The 20,045-nt window shown below is 37.1% G+C and overlaps 1 protein-coding gene across 10 annotated transcripts in view; it reads left to right on the top strand.

Annotated features, from left to right (window-relative positions):
- Positions 1-20,045, top strand: part of Dlg2 (discs large MAGUK scaffold protein 2) — a 1,918,473-nt gene that overhangs the window by 128,764 nt on the left and 1,769,664 nt on the right. The window lies entirely within an intron of this gene.

The following is a 20,045-nucleotide window of genomic DNA, read 5'->3' as shown; positions in this document are numbered from 1 at the left end:
CAAAGTATTCTTGTAGTGGGCAATGGTTTTTCTTCCTCATTAATATCTAAAGTTTATATTTTATTTATTTTTTCATATATTTTTATTGTAATTAATAGAAGGGAACATGATATTTGCCAGATAGGAGGTGCATTAATTCACATACATCGATAGCCTTTCACATGTCTTAATCCCCATTTCCCTCCCCCCCACCTCCACCCCTCCTCTTGTTTTCACCCCTAAAGTTTATGTTTTATATCATCATTATGTGGGAGAAAATGACCCACAGGACACAGTTACTGAGAAAAGTAAGCACGCCTGTAAGTGTGCATACCTCTGTCTAGTTTTTTTAATCATTTAGAATTTATTTATTGCTTATTTAAATTGTATTGTCAAAGTGATTTACAGAAGAGTGACAGTTACATACGTGAAGTAATGACTTACAAACATTGTTTGTACTCATATGTCAAACATTGTTATCCCTCCCTCCTTTTTCTCCCACTTTCCCTCCTCCCCTCAAGTTGTACAGTTCATTTCCAACATATAGCATCTTGTGAGTATTGCTATTTGCAATGGTTTTTTGTCCTTTGTCTCACCATTTTGTTGTTCTCTTTCCCTTCCCTAAATCAGATAAACATATGTACAAGACACAGGATACCAAAATTACAGTGACAGTAGAGGAGAAACTAAAAGGAGGAATAAAAAAATAACTTCACACATTTAAAACAACAACAATAAAGAAAGCATGTTTTTTCTTGATAGTTTCGGATGGTATGCTACATACTTTGAAAGAAGTCTTGTTTAAATCTAAAGACAGGATTAAAAGTCAGCTGTTAGGAAGGAGTGTACATGCTTCGATGTTTAGTGAAGTGGTGGGAGCAAGAGACAGTACTAGCAGCGAATCTCTGTGTTTAGAAGACTAAATTCACCCAACTCTAGTAAAATTTTAATGGAGTCCAAAGAAGTTCTGGTTCAATGTAAGTTAATCTACTTTTGTGTTGATCTTGCTGTGATTGGGGCACTGCTGGTGATGAAATATTTCTTTGTGATTTCTTCACAAATATTACATTCTTGTATTGTAATATATGTTTGCTTATTCTCAGAATTATTAAAGTTGTTCCTACATTTTATTAATATAAAAATGATAAGGGAAATGGTAAGAAAAGGGCTGCAAAATTAGAACCAGTCACTTGGATCTGTCGATAGAAATAATGTGTACATTTCTCCTATCAGAATATCTATAATATAATTTGGCTGGTGAGTTTACGGAAGATGTATTTGATCTTCATACTTGTGTACTTTTGTAAGTTTTGAGAATAAAATTGCAATTAGGGTCGCAATTTTTGAGATGGTCTGAATGCTATAATGCAAAGGGCATCAGTATATATGTATGATATGTTGATACACCTATTCAGAAATGCAGGGAACAATACTTTATTTCTTTTCTAAGTAGAGTTACCTGTGAAATTTGAAGGCAAAGGGCTGCCCAAAACAGTTTTCTTTGTATTGAAATAAGTTGGTATTTTGAAAATGATAGTTCATTTTTCTCCTTGTATATATATTTTCTCTTGATAACTAAAATTATGCACCATAGTGGATGCAATTAGGTATTATATAAGAAGCATTTTGTGACTTGTCATTAGGTATCATTTTCATTTTATATATGAGGAAACAGAATTAGAGAAGTTAAAATCTTTTAGCTTGTTGGTGGAAAAATTAAGAATTAATAGCCAAATGTATTTATATCTAAGTCAACTTGACTCAAAGCTGATGTTCTTAAGCATTTGCAGACTATACTACTACCACGAGTGAAATAACACAGTATTATTACCAGTTCATGTTAATTAGAGAAATGGAAACACATCCAAGATGTGAAAATGTTTCTTTAATTTCTGTATGGAGTCTTTGGACTTGTCACCAAGCCCATCTTAGAAGATTAGAAAACCCAATATTTTCCACCAAGTATCTGTAAATCACATTGATTCTACTGTCTTTTACAATGACTCACAGTGTCATGTATCAATACATTCCAGAAAAATGTGCCCCATGCAGGGAATGTGTGGGAACAGCTGGCTGTGGCAGCTGTAGTAGTGAGTAGCCTGGAACTTCAGCCTCTTCATTTTTTCTGAATACATTCCCTTTATTACCTCCCAAAGGAGTAATTGAAATGTGTTCACACAAGTTTTCCTTAGCAGAGAAGCAGAAGCTACATGGATATTGTTGTTATTAAAGTCCTGTCTTAGAACAAAAGAATGCAATTGCTAGTAAAGTAGCTTGCTTTTGAACCTTAGTTCAATCATTAAGAAAACTGATGAGCAAACATGAATGAATTAGCTCTCATAAAATGAGGAACAGGGTTTTTTCTTCTCCTGCTGTATGCTCATAGTACATAGAACAGAGTTTTAAATAGGAAGGTCAATACATACTTCCTGGTGGATGTGTGAATTTCTCTATTTCACATGGCTAGTGAGTGTCTGAGGCTGTAGTCTGAATCTTTTGACACTGGACACTCAAGACACCCTGTGCTGTTTTCTTCCATTTCAAATTAATTGCTTTATGAAGTTAGATCTCTGAAAGTTAAAAAAAGAAGGTGTCCACTATGTTGTAAATGAATGTTACAATTTGGGGAGGAGTGGAGTGGGGAGGGGAAAAAAGTGGGAGAAAATGAGGGAAGGGCTGACAGTGTTCAAAAGGAATGTACTCATTTTCTTACTTATATAACTGGAATCCCAATTTATCGGCTTTACAATAAAATAAAAAAGTGTGTGTCTATGTTCAGACAGGTAGTCAGTGAGTCAGGTGCTATGGCTCACTACTCAGAAGGCTGAGATCTAAATGATTTCAATTTGAAGCCAGTCCCCATAGTCCAACAAAAGCCAGGCTGGAGGGTCAAGTGTTAGAACTCCAGCGGAGCAAGTGAGAGATCCTGGATTCAGTATTCAAGTGCCTGCAAAAGAAAAAAATAATCCAAAACCAAGTAAAACTCTCTAAGAAAAGAGTGTGGCAATGGCTTCAACCAGTAATCCTCACTACTTGGGAGATGGAGATTGAGAAATAGCAGTTTCAGGCCAAGCTGGGCATAAAAGTTAGAGTGCAGTGGCGAGCATCTGTTATCCCATATAGCAGAGTTGAGTAGTTAAGAATAAGGTCACTAAGTCCAGAATTGGATGCATCTGTACCACCACATGATCTTGGGCCTTGTTCTATGGCTTAGAAACATATCTGCAAATGGTGGTGATAAACAGTTATTTTTTTCAGAGTGCTTTGAGAACTAAATAAGTATGTGGTACTTTGAACACTTTTTCTGGTATTTATGAAGTTCAGTATGTTTTGTTATTTTTCTGGGTATTTATTTTCATTGGTAAAAATGTATTTTGTATTTAGTGAAGTGTGAACTTGTTGGCTTTTTCTGTACTATCCTCAGTTTAGAAGGGTATCACTCTTGTAGTTATAACTGCATTGTTCGATTTTCATAATTAACTTGTTTTCCATCCTTTTGTAACAAGTTAATCTTTTGTGTGCATGTGTGTGGGTATATGTGCATGCATGTGTGAATGTGTATGTGTGTGTGCATGCATGCATGTGCTTATGTGTGTATGTATATTAATGTGTGTGTGTGTGTGTCAGTCCTGGGATTTGAACTCAGGATCTGGACACTGTCCCTGAGTTTTTTTGCTATTAGAGGCACAGTTTCTACTTTTTGAGTTTTGATAGTTAATTGGAGAAAAGGATTTCATAGACATTTTGCCTGGGCTGGCTTGGAACCATGATTCTCAGATCTCAGCCTCCTGAATGGTGTGAGCCAGCAGAATCTGGCTAGGTATTTTAATCAGTAAGCAAAGATCCAACATCCTTAGCATTCATATTTAAAATGCTTCAAGAATGTTTCTTTACTTAAAATAATGTTAATATTTGGAGAATAAACATCTATTTTCATGTGGTTTACAAAGAACAGACAAGTTAACTATTGTAGGAGTAAATGATTTAAGATCACTATCATTATCCTGTTTCCTTACCTACAATTAACATATCTTATATAAAATGTTATAATGAATAACTAATATAGTGAATAAGTATTAGACTTGGGAATAAAGTTCTGGGTATAGATTCCATTTACTATTTACTAGTTGTGTGAGCCTAGGTGTGAATGTCTTCTTAGCTTCTTTCAACCTAACTTTCCTGACATACAAAATGGACATCACAGAAATAGCTATAATTGCATTATAATGTCCAATGTAATATATGCTAGTTTTCTTTTTTGTTGTTGTTTTTTCCTTTTTGGCAAACTGGGGATCGAACCCAGGATGTTGCACTTGCTATGCAAGCGCTTTGTCACTGAGCTACATCCCAGTCTATATGACAGTTTTTCTATAGAAGTTTATAACTTAACAATATTATATTTCTTTATGTGAAGCAGACCCATATATTCACTGTATTGTCAGCATTCCTTAGGGACATATTATTTATATTTGATTTTCATAGGCTTTCTAGTATAGTGATTAAATTGTATTCTACAAATACTTCTTAGGTTGAAGTAAACTAAATATGGGCAGTGTTTTTTAATAAGTGTAACAGTAGACATATAAAATATAGTCATTGATGTGTACTTATACATAGCATGTTTCTTTCTCATGGCTTTATTCTCTAATTATGATGTTCTGTTTTTACTCAGACTCCTTTTTGCATGCCCAAATATCTTGGGGATAGTTCAACAAGGGCACAACTTATTAAATTTCAGAATGCAAATTATATTGTTCTAACTGTGTCTAAATCAAATCATCATGGTTTGTGCTTTACAGGAACACAGTAAAATTATTATCAAATGGTTCCATGCAATTTATGTTATCTTCATTACTGCTGAAATTGAATTAAAGATTGCAATTTGTGACTTCTATACTTGTAGTAAGAAGGAATGTTATTAAAAGGTCACTGAAAACTTCTTCAGAATTCCAAGTGGAAGGATTACAGACATGAGCCACATGCCAGGAGGACAAGTGTGTGACAGATTCCTAACAATGCATGTTGCTGTTCCTACGACACTCTACAAGGTTCCAAGTTATTCTTCTACCATATTTGATCAATTTGCTCATGTGAGAGGATGTTACGATCGAGTAGCAACACACCTGGTATAGAAATACCTTGCTTATGGCTTTAGAGAAGTGATTCAGGATTTAAAAATAAAAGAAAATAAATAAAACAATGAACAGGGAACAAGGAGTAAAAGGCAGAAATAAAAAGGATAAAACAATTAATATGAAAATGAGACCTGCATATTTTGATAACTGATGCTAAATTATGTGGTGTATTGAAGTTTAAATGCATATAAATGATTGAGATATTATTAGTTCAAAGGCTTAAAATATCATTAACATGTATTAGAACAGTTTTAAGAAAACATTGCACTGATAATTGATTTTCAGAGGGGTGTGTGTCTATGTCTGTGTGTTTGTATAAAGAAGGAAATGAATTGTTTAATAATAAATTAGAGGTTTTCTATACGCAGCCAGTATTTTTTCATTTTTTGAACATGTCTTTTTTATTGTGCCATCTCTTAATTAAACAATAGCTCTGCTGGGCATAGCATTTTTGGTTGACAGTTATTTTCCCTTTAGTAGTAAAAAGCTACATGCTAGTTCCTTGTGGACTGCAATGTCTTTTATGAGATATGTGTTATTAGACTATTGGAAACACTCTCATATGTTGTTTCTTTTTTTGTTGTTGTGAATTTGAGAATACTCTATTTCTAACTTTTTAGAGTATTTATTTATTTTGCAGGTCCTGGGACTGGAACTCAGGGCCTGGGCACTGTCCTTGGGCTTTCTCAAGGCTAGTGATTTACTACTTGAGTCACAACACTGCTTCTGGCTTTTTCTGTGTATTGTGGTATCAAGGAATTGGACCCAGGCTCCATGCATGTTAGACAAGCACTCAACCACTAGGCCACACTACCTGCCAGTTTTTTTTAAAATTTGTATTATGTATTGGAATGGACTTGGTTGAGTTGAATCTGACTGGTGGCCTTTGACCTTTTATACTTGGATATTTGTATTTTCCTCTAGGATTGGGCAGTTTCCTTCCTTCCTTCCTTCCTTCCTTCCTTCCTTCCTTCCTTCCTTCCGTCCTTCCGTCTTCCCTTCCTCCCTCCCCCCTCTCTCTTTCTTTGTTTCTTTTGCTATCTTTCTTATTGTGGCACTTGAACTCAGGGTCTGGGCTCTGTCCCTAAACTCTTCAGCTCAAGGCGGCTAATGCTCTAACACTTTGAGCCACAGCTCTACTTCCAGTTTTGTGGTAGTTAGTTGGAGATAAGAGTCTCATGGATTTTTGTGCTCCAGCTGGCTCTGAATAGCCACCCTTTTTTTCCGTATTTTTTATTGTAATTAATAGAAGGGTTACATTATAACCACCAGATAGAAGGTTCATTACTTCACATATATTGATACCCTTTCTCATGTCATGGTCCACATTTCCTGCCCCCTGCCCTCCCCCTTCATGTTGTTTTTTCCCCCTTCCCTATTCAATTTCAAATAACCAATTAAGCATATATACAATATATCAGATAACAATGTGAAATACTGTAACAATATGAGATAACCAAGGGACAGCAAAAGAGATGAGAGATAACAGTACATTAAGGATAACAATCACTCATTATATGGGTTTTGTTTCTTTATTCTGGAGGTCCTTACATTTAGCATCATACTATATGGCCTATGTATCTAGGTTTTGTTCTATTGTAAACCTCTGCTAGGAGAGTCCAAGGTTTCTACTGATTAGGACAAATAAGGGAAACCATTGAGCCTATGTTCCTTTGAGTCTGGCTTACTTCACTTAATATGATTTTTTTCTAAGTCTTTCCATTTCCTTACAAATGGAACAATATCATTTTTTTCTGACAGCAGCATAGAATTCCATTGTGTATAAATACCACATCTTGTTGATCCACTCATCAACTGAGGGACATCTGGGTTGGTTCCATATATTTGCTATGGTAAATAGTGCTGCAATGAACATTTTTGTGCTGGTAGATTTAGAATGTCCTTGTTTCTAACTATTGGGTAAATGCCAAGTAGTGGAATTGCTGGGTCATAGGGGAGCTCTATGTTTAGTTTTTTGAGGAACTGCCATACTGATTTCCATAGTGGTTGAACAAGTTTGCACTCCCACCAAAAGTGTAGTAGTGATCCCTCCTGTCCACATCCTCTCCAGCAACTGTTGTTATTAGATTTCTTGATCCTGGCCATTCTAACTGGAGTGAGGTGGAATCTTAGAGTTGTTTTGATTTGCATTTCTTTTTATGGCCAGAGATGTTGAGCATTTCTTCGTGTGTCTATAGGCCATTTTTGTTTCTTCTTCAGAGAAGTCTCTCTTTAAGTCTTTGGCCCATCTTTTAATGGAATGGTGTTTCTTTGGAGATTAGTTTTGGATTGATTCAATTTTTTGAGCTGTTGATACATTTTAGATATAAGGCCGTTGTCTGTAGTATGGTTAGTGAAGATCTTCTTCCACTCTGTAGGCTTTCTAGTTAATTTGCTAGCTATGACCTTTGCCATTCAGAAGCTCTGCAGTTTAATGCAGTCCCACTTATCCAGCCTTTCTCTGATTTGTTGTGTTTCTGGGTCCTTATTAAGAAAGTTTCCACCTGTTCCAAGAAGACACAGTGTATCTCCTATTCTTTCTTGTAAAGTTTTCAGAGTACTTGCTTTTACCTCGAGGTCTTTGATCCATTTGGAGTTAATCCTGGTGCAGGGGGACAAAGAAGGATCCAACTTTAGTTTTCTGCAGGTGCTTAACCAGTTCTACCAGCACCATTTGTTGAAGAAACTGTCTTTCTTCCATTCTATTTTTTTAGTTCCCTTATGAAAGATTAGATAGCCATAGGTCTGTGGGTTAATATCTGGGTCCTCAGTTCTATTCCATTGGTCTTCAGGCTTGTTTTTTTGGCAGTACCAAGCTGTTTTGGTCTCTATAGCTCTCTAATATAGTCTTGTTTGATATTGAAATTCCTCCTGCACTGTTCTTTCTGCTAAGAATTGTTTTTGCTATACCTGGTCTTTTATTATTCCATTTGAAATTTTGAATTGCCTCTTCTATTTTCTTAAAGAATGATATTGTGATATTGTTCGGTATTGCATTGAATTTGTAGATAACCCTTGGCAAGATTGCCATTTTCACAGTGTTAATTCTTCCAATCCAAGAGTATGGGAGGTTTTTCCACTTTTTCAGTTCTGCTTTAATATCTTTGTGAGGATTTTAAAATTTTCATCATAAAGGTCCTTTACATTCTAGTTAAGTTAATTCCTAGGTACTTTATTTTCTTTGAGGCTATTGCAAAGGAGTTGCTTTCCTTATTGCTGCCTCTATCCTCTCACTGTTGGCATAGAGGAAGGTAGTTGTTTTTTGAGGGTTAATTTATATCTTGCTAGTTTGCCAAAGTTTTGAATCAGCTCAAGCAACTTGGCAGTGGTGTTTATAGGGTTCTTTAAAAACAGAATCGTGTCATCTGCAAAGAGGGAAGGTTTCACTTCCTCTTTCCCTATTTGGATCCCCTTTATGCTTGCTTCTTGCTTTATTTCTGTAGCTAGGAATTCTAATACTATGTTAAAGAGGAATGGAGAGAGTGGGCATCCTTGTTTTGCTCCTGATTTTAGAGGAAATGAAACCAGAATTTTCTTAAAGCTCTTGATATTTGTTGATATTTAGCATCATTAACTTACTAAAGGATTAAGTATTAGAGTTTTTGTAATGGGTCTCCTTCCCTTCCTTCCTCTGTCTTGCCTTTTGTCGCCTTCCTTTTTCCTCCCTTCCTTTTCTTTTCTGTTTACCTTTGTTCCTTTCCCTCATTCTAAAATGTTAGAGATTTTCTTATTTTCTCAGAGTATTTAGAAATTATACTCTTTTAGTACTAGGAGGTGCCCTAAATCCAGGTTTGTCATATATCTTTTTGATTTGTTATTGCTGCTTCAGCACCAGAGGGCACCCAAATTCAAGTTTGTCCTAAACCTATAATAGGTGCATTGTTCAGAATGAACTGAGGGAATGCCTAAAATGAGTATTCTGTCTTGCCAAGCCTCCACCTGGGGATGTGTTGGGCTGAGAGCCATGTATCCAGGTACAAGATTTTACTTTCTTGTTAACATCACTGTGAAGGGACTGGCTCCAGGTTCCCATTCCATAAATTGGCACCTACCTCCTTTTTTTTTTCCTTCCATGTTATGTTTCCTGGGACTAGGGGATGAATGGGGAAGCAGTTTCATGGCTACCAGTGATGCATTGCTTCGTATACCTGAAGTCTAAAGCCAACTGACATCAGTACAGCATCAGCACATGACCAAAGTACTTTGTTGCTATGGGTTGCTTTCCACTTAGATGGATTTGTATCCTGGGACCACTGTACACAGCAAAACAGTCCTGTTGTTTGAATAGAAATCTGATTCATCATGCATTAGGGTTGGTTCAATGACTGTCATGAGCACTGGCCTGAAGATAGGGCCATGAATATGTGCCTGGTATAGTTTTCATCAGTTTGAGATTTAGGTTCTAAGACATAGGCCTGTGTTCTTTCATCTACTGCCCTGCTTAATACTGAGGTAGTCCCTTGGCTGCAGAGACTATGTAAGGAGACTTAGTCTAAGAAGTCTGGGAATACTGGTTTGGGTAGAGGCTGTACCTGGCCTGCATTTCAGTATGCTGGGACTACTTCTGGGTTTGAAGTCTTCGGATTGATCTGAATTTCCTATCTTCTGAGCAAAAGGCAGCTTTCTCCATACTAAACTGTTGGAGTTGTAGGGAAGAGTGTCTACTTCCTGCCTGCTTCAAGGAATCTTTTCTCATACTAAAACAGCACTATAATCTCTCACCTGACTTCATTAGCTCTAGTAAAGCGTTTTATGTAGATATCTGCTCAAACTAGTACCTCTATGGAGAATTACTGGAATTAATCAGTGGCCATTTGGCTTCTAGGTAGTCTTCTAAATTTCCTAGTTCATGAATGTCCTCTGTTTTTGTGTGGTGAAGTACGTTTAAAACTATTTTATCTCTTTTTCCATCTTCTTTTGGGGTATTGTGCCTTGTTATATAAGCACTCTAGCAGAAGAACAGCATCAGGAGCTCATTTGTTTGCACTTTGTGTTTGAGGTAGAGTTTCCCTAACTTTGCCTAGCCTGATTCTGAACTTGCAACCTTCCTGCCTCCTGGTATTTGGGGTTGTAAGCATGTGACACTATGCCTTGCATGGTACTTATTTTTGAATGAGGGTGGAATTAGTATGCTTTCTTAGTTTGTGTCTCTTTTGTGTTTAGGTAAAAGTCCTTAATCCCTCCCCTCCCTTCCCCTCCCCTCCCCTCCCCTCCCTTCCCCTCCCCTCCCCTCCCTTCCCCTCCCCTCCCCTCCCTTCCCCTCCCCTCCCTTCCCCTCCCCTCCCCTCCCCTCCCTCCCCCCTCCCTCCCTCCCTCCCTCCCTCCCTCCCTCCCTCCCTCCCTCCTTCCTTCCTTCCTTCCTTCCTTCCTTCCTTCCTTCCTTCCTTCCTTCCTTCCTTCCTTTTTCTCCCTTCCATTGTATTTTCCACTCACTAGTTTCTTATTCCAGTTCACCAAAAGTGAACATTTTCATAATTGCTTCATTACAACATGCCAAAACACAATCTGTTTCTACCTACCACCAGTTCTGGAGATCTCATTACCAAGTAGCTGATGAGTATTGTAGCTCAAAATAGTCTGCTGTTTTAAATTGTGTGTGTGTGTGTGTGTGTGTGTGTGTTGTTAGTGGGGCTTTAACATTGGGCTGAGGCCCTCTAAGCTTCTGCTTAAGGATGGTGCTCTACCATTGGAGCCACACTTCAGTTTCTCTCAGAGTTGTCTCTCTAGACTGGCTTTGAACTTAGATACTTAGATCTCACTGTCCTGAGCAACTAGGATTACAGGCATGACACATCATTTCTTTTTTTTCATATATTTTATTGTAATTAATGAAAGGGTTACATTATATTCACCAGATAGAAGGTGCATTACTTCACATACATTGATACCCTTTCTCATGTCTTGGTCCCCATTTCCCTCCCTCTACCCCCACACCTCATCTTGTTTTCCTCCCTTCCCTGTCTGACTTCAAATAACCAAATACACATATATACAATATATCAGATAACAGGGTGAAATACTGTAACAATATGAGATAACCAAGGGACAGCAAAAGAGATGAGAGATAACAGAGTACATTAAGGACAAGAACCACTCATTATATGGCTTTTCTTTCTATATATATCCTGGAGGTCCTTTCATTTAGCATGACACATCATTTCTTTTGGAAAATAGATTCTGTGATGGAAAAGGTGCATATACAAAAATTTGGGGGGGAGGTGGGGAAGCAGGAGCTCCTGGGACACAGATGTCCTTTCAGAGGTGTTTTAAATTTCAAAACTGGACCAATAGGCCAGTTATTAGATATTGACTACCTTTGGGAGAGACATACTTTTGGCTGAGGTAATTATTGTTGAGCTGACAGAGTTTCTGTGGGAGGACTAAGATATGAACTGTCAGTACTCAACAGTTTTGACAGTTAGGAAATTAAGGGTTTGTCTTTGGATTGGGCAATCTGTGTGGTATACCTCAGTTTTCACTATCAGAGGAAAAAAATAGTGTAATAGTCCCCATGAAAGATAATGATAGCTTAGAATTTGGGGCAACAGTGAAGCTGGATTTAGGATATATATCAAATGATTTGTTGTTGGATTAAATGTCAAGTCAGAGAGTGGAACCAAAGGTGTCTTCAGCGATTTAAACCTGAACAAGTGGAAGAACAAAGTTGCCTCATCTATCTAGTGAAAACTGAAGGCTCTCAAAGGAATTGTCTTTTTAAAGCAATGTTCTTTACTGAAGAAGACAACCAATTACATTAATAATTTATAGCTGAAAATTAAGAATATGGTTTTTTATATGGATTTTATTTTATTTTTTCCTATATTTTTATTGTAATTAATAGAAGTGTTACATTATATACACCAGATAGAAGGTACATTACTTCACAAATATTGATACCTTTCTCATGTCATGGTCCCCATTTCCCTCCCCCCCCCACAACTTGATTTCCCCCCTACCCTCTCCTATTTCAAATAACCAATTAAGCATATATAAAATGTATCAGATAACAAGGTGAAATATTGTAACAATATGAGATAACCAAGGGACAGTAAAAGAGATGAGAGATAATAGTATGTTAAGGACAACAATTTCTTTATCCTAGAGGTCCTTACATTTAGCATCATACTATATGGCCTTATTTATCTAGATTTTGTTCAATTGTGAATCTCTGCTAGGAGAGCCCAAGGTTTCTACTGATTAGGACAAATGAGGGAAACCATTGAGCCTATGTTCCTTTGAGTCTGGCTTCACTTAATAAGATTTTTTCTAAGTCTTTCCAATTCCTTACAAATGGGGCAATATCATGTTTTCTGACTGCAGTATAGTATTCCATTGTGTATAAATACCACATCTTGTTGATCCACTCATCGATGGAGGGACATCTGGGTGGTTCCATATCTTTGCTATGGTAAATAGTGCTGCAATGAACATTGTTGTGCTAGTGAATTTAGAATGTCTGTTTCTGGATGATTGGGTAAATGCCAAGTAGTGGAATTGCTGGGTCATAGGGGAGTTCTATGTTTAGTCTTTTGAGGAACTGCCATACTGATTTCCATAGTGGTTGGATGAGTTTGCACTCCCACCAACAGTGTAGTAGTGATCCCTCCTGTCCACATCTTCTCCAGCAACTGTTGTTATTAGTTTTCTTGATCCTGGCCATTCTAACTGGAGTGAGGTGGAATCTTAGAGTTGTTTTGGTTTGCATTTCTTTTATGGCCAGAGATGTTGAGCATTTCTTCGTGTGTCTATAGGCCATTCTTATTTCTCCTTCAGAGAAGTCTCTCGTTAAATCCTGGCCCATCTTTTAATGGGATAGTTGTTTCTTTGAAGATTAGTTTTGGAGTGATTCAATTTTCTGAGCTGTTGATATATTTTAGGTATGAGGCCGTTGTCTGTGGTATGGTTAGTGAAGATCTTCTCCCACTCTGTAGGCTTTCTAGTTAATTTGCTAGCTATGTCCTTTGCCATACAGAAGCTCTGCAGTTTAATGCAGCCCCACTTATCCAGCCTTTCTCTGATTTGTTGTGTTTCTTGGAAGAAAGTTTCGACCTGTGTCAAGGAGACCTAGAGTATCTCCAATTCCTTCTTGTAAAGTTTTCAGTGTATCGACTTTTACTTCGAGGTCTTTAATCCATTTGGAGTTAATCCTAGTGCAGAGGAACAAAGTAGGATCCAACTTTAGTTTTATGCAGGTGCTTAACCAGTTCTACCAGCAACATTTGTTGAAGAGGCTGTCTTTCTTCTATTTTTTTGGCTCCCTTGTCAAAGATTAGGTGATCATAGGTCTGTGGGTTAATGTCTGGGTTCTCAGTTCTATTCCATTGGTCTTGAGGTCTCTTCTTGTGCCAGTACCAAGGTGTTTTGGTCACTATAGCTCTACAATAGAGTCTAAAGTTTGGTATTGAAATTCCTCCAGCACTGTTCTTTCTACTAAGATGTGTTTTTGCTATACGGGATCTTTTATTATTCCATATGAAGTTTTGGATTGCTTCTTGTATTTCTTTAAAGAATGACATTGGGATATTGATGGGTATTGCATTGAATTTGTACATAGCCCTTGGCATGATTGCCATTTTCACGATGTTAATTCTTTCAATCCAGGAGCATGAGAGGTTTCTCCATTTCCTCAGTTCTGCTTTAATTTCCTTTTTCAGTGTTTTAAAGTTTTCATCAAAAATGTCCTGTACATTCTTAGTTTAGTTAATTACTAGGTGCTTTATTTTCTTTGAGGCTATTGCAAAAGGAGTTGCTTTCCTGATTGTTGTCTCATTCCTCTCACTGTTGGCATAGAGGAAGGCAGTTCATTTTTGAGGGTTAATTTTATACCTTTCCAAAGTTTTGAATCAGCTCAAGGAGCTTGGGAGTGGAGTCTGTAGGGTTCTTTAAATACAGAATCATGTCATCTGCAAAGAGAGAAAGTTTCACTTCCTCTTTCCATATTTGGATCTCCTTTATGCCTGCTTCTTGCCTTATTGCTCTGGGCTTCTAATACTATGTTAAAGAGGAGTGGAGAGAGTGGGCATCCTTGCCTCATTCCTGATTTTAGAGGAAATGGCTTTAGCTTTTCACGATTAAGTACAATGCTAGCTGTGGATTTGTCATACACAGCCTTTATTATACTTAGAAATGTTCCATGGATTCCTAGTTTCTCCCGAGCTTTTAACATAAAGGGGTGTTGGATCTTGTCAAATGCCTTTTCTGCATCTATTGAGACAATCATGTGATTTTTGTCCTTGCTCCTGCTGATGTGTTGAATTACATTAATTGATTTGCCTAAGAATATGGGTTTATAAATTTGTTTCTACAACATACACTGCTTAAGTTGATGCCATTAGAAGTTGAAAATTTGAATAAACCACAGAGTAAACTAAAATTTTGTCAAACAATTATTCTAATGAAACAAGCCCTGGCAGGATTAAAGTAAAAATACTTTTAGACATTTGTTGAATGTTATAATGTGCTATGTACACTATGCTGTTTTTAAGTATTTTACATGTATATGTTTAATTCATTTATATAAAAGTCTCATGAGTTAAGATAGTGTTTTAAAGAAAATGTATTTCCAGGGTGATGCATAGAAGGGTTAGAATTACATTCATATTGTAGTGACTACATTACTTCTTAAACATTGTTACCCTTTCCCATGTCTTTCCCCCCCAATTTCCCTCCCTCCTCCCATGTTGTAAAGTTCAGTTCCAATATATTGTCCAGTGAATATTGCTGTTATATTAGTTTACCCATTTGTCCTTTGTGTCATCATCTCGTTTTTCCTCTTCCCTTTCCTAACTCAAATAAATAAGCATATAAAGAATATGCCAGTTACCAAAGTCAGATACTGGAGTAACAGGGGATAAACCATAAAGGAAAAAAAAAACAAAAGGGAAAAGAAATAACTTCACATATTACATTAAAAACAACAACCTCAATGATAAATATCTTACTTCCATATACTGGAGTTCATTTTGCTTAGCATCATCCTATGTGGTCATACTGCACATAGCTCTTGTGATCCTCTGCTAGGATAATCCTAGACATATACTAATCATTACTCATGAGGAAAAGCACGGAACCTATGTTTCTTTAAATCTGCTTACTTCCCTTAATATATATTTTTCCAAGTCTTTCTATTTTCTTACAAATGGGGCAATACCATTCTTTCTGATGGCAGCATCGAATTCCGTTGTGTATAAATACCACATTTTTTGTTAAATAATTAATGAATTATTTATTTTAAGCCACTGTTGATCAGATTGCTCCTGTTCCATAGAGCCTATAGTAGGTTTTAGTTAAATATAATATAGAAATAAGCAGAAATAACTTTTCAACTTTTTTTTTTTTTTGCAAGTTCTGCGCTTGAGCTCAGGGCCTGAGCACTGTCCCTGGATTTTCTCAAGGCTTGAGCTCTACCACTTGAGCCTCAGCACCATTTCTGGCTTTTTTTTTTCTGTATATGTGGTACCTAAGAATTGAACCTGGGTCTTCATGCATGCTAGGCAAGCACTCTACCACTAGGCCAAACTCCCGGCCCAACTCCAGCCCATATTTTAAAGGGATGGTGGTGTCTTTGAGGATTTGCTTTTGGGGGATTTAATGTTTTTGAGCTGTAGGTATATTTTAGATAGGAGGCCCTTGTCTGTTGTATGGCTAGTGAAGATCCTCTCCCAGTTGGTGGGCTTTCTATTTAGCTTTCTTTTTCTCTTTCTTTCTTTCTTTCTTTCTTTCTTTCTTTCTTTCTTTCTTTTTTTTTTTTTGAGTCTTGGAGCTTGAACTCAGCCTGGGTGCTATCTCTGAGCTCTTCAGCTCAAGGCTACCACCCTACCCTTGAGCAAAGTCCCACTTCATGTTTTCTAGAAGTTAATTGGAGATAAGAGTCTCAGGTCCTTTTGTGCCCAGGTAAGCTTTGAACTTTGATCCTCAGAGCTCAGCCTCCTGAGTAGCTAGGATTACAGGTGTGAGCCACCACACCCAGCTACTTCCAGCCTTTTCTATGTATGTGGTACTGAGGAATCAAATCCAGGTCTTCCTGCATGCTAGGCAAGCGCTCTATCACTAGGCCAAACTCTCAGCTCCTCTATTTATCTTTCTAGATATGTACTTTGCCATATAGAAGCTCTGCAGTTTAATGTAGTCCCATTAATTAAGGTAATATTTTTATCTTCGTCTTTTTTTTGAAAGATTTTAACACTAATTTTTACACCGTATATCAAATGCCATGTTTAACCCCCAAGTATTCAAGAAGAGAATCTCTATATGCAATCACTGGCACATAGATTTTAGAACATAATTAAAATTAAGCTGAGGGTTTGTGTGTCATAGATACATATAAATCTATGTAACATTATGTCTATAGAGTATATAATCCATCATTATTTATGTCTATGTTTATATTTCTAAAACCATGTCCATAACCTTGGGTACCCGAATATTGTACTGTTTGGATCTAATATCGACATACCAAGGAGACCATGCACCTTTTGTTCCTTTGGTCTTGATCTATCTCACTCAACATGACACACTCTAGTTTCATCCACTTCCCAGCAAATGCCATTATTTTATCTTGTGTATTGGCTATGTAAATTCCCTTGTATATATGTGCCACATTTTTTGTATCTGTTCATCTGTAGTAGGGCAACTGGGTTGTTTCTATGTCTTGGCTATTGTGAATAGTGTAGAGATGAATATGGCTGAACAGGTGTCTTTATCATATCCTGGCTTATGATGTTCAAGGTAGATGCCCAGGAGTGGATGCCCAGGAGTGGATTGGTGGGATTGTGGATTGTAGGGAAGATCTATTTCTAGTTTTTTTTTTTTTTTGCCAGTCCTGGGCTTCAGCTCAAGGCTTGAGCTCTGTCCTTAGACTTTCTCAAGGCTAGAGCTTTACCACTTGAGCCTCAGAACCACTTCCGGCTTATTCTATGTATGTGGTACCAAGGAATCGAACCCCAGTCTTTGTACATGCAAGGCAAGCACACTACCACTAGGCCAAATTCCTGGTCCCCTATTTCTAGGTTTTTTTTGGGGGGGGGTCGGGAAGACTACAGCCTAAGTCATCAACCCAAGACTCCAGCCTAAGGTGAGCTTAAGACTGTAGCGTAGTTTATTTCAAGTTCCAACCTTAAATACCTTTCTTAAAACCAGAACACTGCCAGGGGTTACATTCATACAAAACAGCAATCAAGTCTCAAATACGTTAAATGAGAAGTGATCAAGTTTCAAATAGGTTAAATGAGAAGCGATTGACACAGCCCAAAATCATGATAACAGCTTACTTCCTTGTGTACTCAATTGTGCAGGTCCAAGGTCACTGACCCCACAGTCGGCCCCCAACATACACTAAATCTCAGAGACCCATGCTTATTTTCACCTAGTCTATCAATAAGCTAATTGATTTTTTAAAATATTTTTATTGTAATTAATAGAAGGGTTACATGATATTTGCCAGATAAATGGTGCCTTAATTCCCACACATTGATACCCTTTCACATGTCATGGTCCCCCTTTCCCTTCCCCCTCCCCCACCCCTCATCTTGTTCCCCCCCCCAGTTCCCTATCCAATTTCAGATAACCAAATACAATTATATCCGATATATCAGATAACAAAGTGAGATAGTGTAACAATATGAGATAACCAAGGGACAGTAGACATGATGAGAGATAACATAGTACCTTAAGAACAATGATTAATTATATGGCTTATGTTTACATCATATTTTAAAAAACCTCCAAATTGCCTTCCAGAATGGCTGTACTAGTTTACATTTACACTAGCAGTGCAATAGGGTCCTCTTTCTCCACCATCCTGCCAGCATTTGTTGTCTGAGTTCAGAATATTGACCATCCTAATTGGGGGAAGGTGGTATTTTAGGGCTGATTTTATTTACATTTCCATTATGACCATAGATAATGAACATTTCCTCATTTTTTTCTTTTTCTTTTTTTGCCTTTTTGACCTCTTCTTTTGATAAGTCTCTTTTTAGTTCACTTGCCCATTTTGTTTGTTGGGTTTCGGGGGGGGGGATTAATTTCTTGAGTTCCCTATAGATATTGGATATTAAGCATTTGTTTGAAATTGTAAATATTTTTTCCCAATTGGTTGACTATCTTTCTACTTTAGTAGCTATGCCTTTGTCTGTGCAGAAACTTTAGTTTTAGGTAGTCCCATTCTTCAATCTGTTGTGACCCTGGGACTCTGTTCAGGAAGTTTTTACCTGGATCTGTGAGTTCCCGTGTTTCTCCTACTCTGTCATGTAGCAGTTTCAGGGTTTCAGGTCTGATTTTGAGGTCTTTGATCCATTTTGAGTTCATGCTTATGCATGGTGTTAGGCTGGGATTAATTTTTAGCTTTCTGGATGTGGCTGCCCAGTTTGGTGGTTACTAGAGATAAAAGACTAACAGACATTTCTGACTGAGCTAGTTTTGAACCACAATCTTCAAACCTCAAGCTCTTGAGTACCTATGATTATAGGCATTAATCACTGGTGGCTAGCCTTAAATGCTTTAAATAAGGCATTTCATCTTTACTATGAACAAATATTGAAGAAACGGTTATTATTATTCACACTTTACACATAAAAGAATGTGGTAGTAAAAAGGTTACATAATCATTTTGAATTATTTAGGTGTGATTTAGGACTTGGAACAAGAAGTCTGCTTTCAGAAAAAGATGGAATACTGCCTTCAAAACATTTGAACAATCATTCCTGATCATAAACACAGGAAATTAATGTAAAGAAGCATAATATTAAACTAAGTTAAAACCAGACTTCTCTAAATTTAAAGATCTGTATAAAACTACATTTCACACCATATTTTATGGAACCAAAAGTAAAAGTATTACTATTAAGTCCAGTAACAAAGCAATACTCAAATAAAATTTGTGTGCAGGAATACTATGAAAGATGTGCAAATGGTTTAGTGAGCTAAACAAATGTAATTGGTATGTGATTGGGTTGAAGTCATTAACCAAAAATTCACAAAAATATAGTTATTAATGCATGGGTAAAAGATTGAAGGATGTGACTGGGCACTGGTGGCTCATGCCTGTAATCCTAGCTACTGAGGTGGCTGAGATCTGAGGATTGTTGTTCAAATCCAGCTCAGATAGAAAAGTCCATGAGACTTTTATCTCCAAATAACCATCAAAAAGCTAAAAGCAGAGACAGGTCTCAAGTTATAGAGCACTAGCTTGGAACACAAAAGCCAAGAGAGTACAAGGTCCAGTGTACAAGCCCTGATATTGGTAAATACACACACACACACACACACACACACACACACACACACACACAACTGAAGAATGTTGAAGAAGTGCATGTTTAATAGTGACTGTTCAGGATGGACTAAACAACCTGGAAAAGTTACCACTGCTACAGCAGTCACATTGTGGTGTAAGAATACAGACAGATTTACCAACAAAAAAAACAAATGTGAACTATGAAATAGACTCACATATGTATGATGAACTGTTTTCTTGTTTTTGTTTTTTGTTTTTTGGGGTTTTTTTTGCCAGGTCTTGGACTCAGGTTCTTGGCACTGTCCTTGGGCTTTTTTCCACAAGGCTAGTGCTCTACCACTTGAGCAATAGCACCACTTCCAACTTCTTTTTTTTCTATGTATGTGGTACAGAGGAATTGAACCTGGGTCTTCGTGCATGCTGGGCAAGCACTCTACCACTAGGCCAAACTCCCGGCCCTTGCTGTTTTCTTTTTTAATAAAAAAATGCAATGAAAAAATAGTGATTGTTTTACAAAGATTATAAAAATGATAAATAAGAATATACCACAGGAAAATTTGTTTCCTGCTTGTAAGAATGAAATTTTCAAAGTTCTGGTTGTATTATATTCAAATTACTTGAATTCTCTTATATTTAAAAGAACTCCCAGGAATTTACAACCTCCACTTCACAAAAGATTTCTCCCATCCAAGTACTAA

This window comes from Megascapheus bottae, chromosome 16, assembly GCF_031878675.1.
Source record: "Megascapheus bottae isolate mThoBot1 chromosome 16, mThoBot2.hap1, whole genome shotgun sequence".
Taxonomy (NCBI): Eukaryota; Metazoa; Chordata; class Mammalia; order Rodentia; family Geomyidae; genus Megascapheus; species Megascapheus bottae.
Note: the sequence above shows the minus strand (reverse complement) of the source record. Positions and strands in the feature narration are given on the sequence as shown.